Genomic DNA, 1,956 nt, shown 5'->3' on the forward strand with positions numbered 1-1,956 from the left:
ATAGATAGATAGATAGATAGATAGATAGATAGATAGATAGACAGACAGACAGACATCCATCCATCCATCCATCCATCCATCCATCCATCCATCCATCCATCCATCCATCCATCCATCCATCCATCCATCCATCCATCTAATCTAATCTTTTTGTCATCAAACACGTTTCTGAAATTGAACAGAAAGTCTAAAATAAACGTAACATGATCCGTCTTCATTAAACTCCACAGCAGATTTGTCCCCTGATCCTTTAAGCCTTGACCCCCCCCCCCCCCACACACACACACACATTAACCTTGAAACTCACGCCAACCTGAATTTTCAATAAACAAAACATTTCTTGAAAATTCCAGTTTTTTTCCAATTCTTGGATCTTTTTTCAAACCTCTCATCTTCCACCTTTTCCATCCGTCTTCACTTGATCCTAAATAACATTAAAGAATAAAACTAAGTTTTTAAAAAGCCCAAACTTTGGACCGAGAGGAGGCTGGAGTCCTGCGGAGGTTCGGGACGCGCTGAGCAACGTTCATTTATTTACTTTCCATCCTCAGATATAAACGGATCATCAGTCAGCTGGGGGGGGGGGGGGGGTTGATCTGCATCCAGACTCGTCACAGAAAAGGATTGTGGATCATTAAAAAGAGGAACTGGATCAAAACAACGTGCTGCCATGAAAAAACGCAGCTTCTCGCCAACAACCGGCTGAAGTCAAACTGGGACTTCCGTAAATACTCTCACACGCCGGACACTTGGCCGGGATCCCTTCCCATGATTCCCTGAGCACCTTTACCGGATCCGGGCCTTGTAAACGTCAGCCGAGGTGGGGGGCTGGGGGGGGGGGGGTAAATCCTCCAGACGCTCAGACATTTTTCTTTTTGGCTTCACCTTGTGCTGAAAAGTAAATGTTTAAGTGTGCGACGATAAACAGCCCTAAATCACGGGCGCGAGCCGCGAGCGAACACCTTAATGGGGGGGGGGGTTCTGGGAAAAGAAGTTGGATTTGAGCTGCTAACACAACGTCCTCTAACTGTTCCAACAGAGAGAGCAGAAATGTGGAATAAAAGGGGAGATGGTGGGAAACTTTATCTTGTCTGAAAACAGAAGCTCGGACGAACAGTTTGTTTAACGAGACGTTCGTTAACTTCCTGCTCGTTTATCTGACTGCTGTGTCCGTGAGGTCAGAGACGCTGCACGAACCAAACAAACCGACGGTCACAGCCAGCATCTGAAATCATTTTATAAACGTCTCCTGTCTGATGCTCTGCAAGCTGCACAGCGCTCCAACCAGCTGGCTGCAGTGCTGACCTTTGACCTCTGGCTCTTGGAGGAAAACTTTTATTTTCCAGGGATTTATTAGAGCTTCTGTTTGTTTGTCTAAAAATGAAAACATGAACCAAACATTTAAAACACTTTGTAATTTATTTAAAAATTTTAAATGAATTTATTAAAGAAATGAAAGGCCAAGCGTTCCTCAAAGGAATCGTCCTCCATCTTTAACGAGTTCAAAATGGCCGCCACGTCTTGTGAAATGCGTGAACTCTCAGAGTTTGTTAAGGATGACTCTCAGCTACTACCACAGCCCTCTGAGAGAGAGCTGCCATCTGGGGGCGCCCGGGGAGCAGATTGGGGGGTTAAGTGCCTTGCTCAAGGGCCCAGAGTGGGGCAAACAAGGGTGAAGGCAGGTGTGGGTGCTTCACCTTTCCCACATTTAGATGTTGTCGGTACAGGGAGTTGAACCAGCGACCTTCTGATCACAGGCCCACCTTCTCTAACCTCTGCACCACCAGTCCCCGCAGCATAAAGTCCAGTAAAATAATAAAATAAAGTCGAGTTCAGAATCTGCAGAGTTAACGGCTTTAACCGTTTTGTGATCGTAACATTTCACTGGCTGTGGCGGCCATCTTGAATCAGGCCGACTCCAAAAGTGGACGAACGCCTAAAGACGTGAGCTTCAGT

This window comes from Nematolebias whitei, chromosome 14 (genome assembly GCF_014905685.2).
Source record: "Nematolebias whitei isolate Nwh7 chromosome 14, NemWhi1, whole genome shotgun sequence".
Taxonomy (NCBI): Eukaryota; Metazoa; Chordata; class Actinopteri; order Cyprinodontiformes; family Rivulidae; genus Nematolebias; species Nematolebias whitei.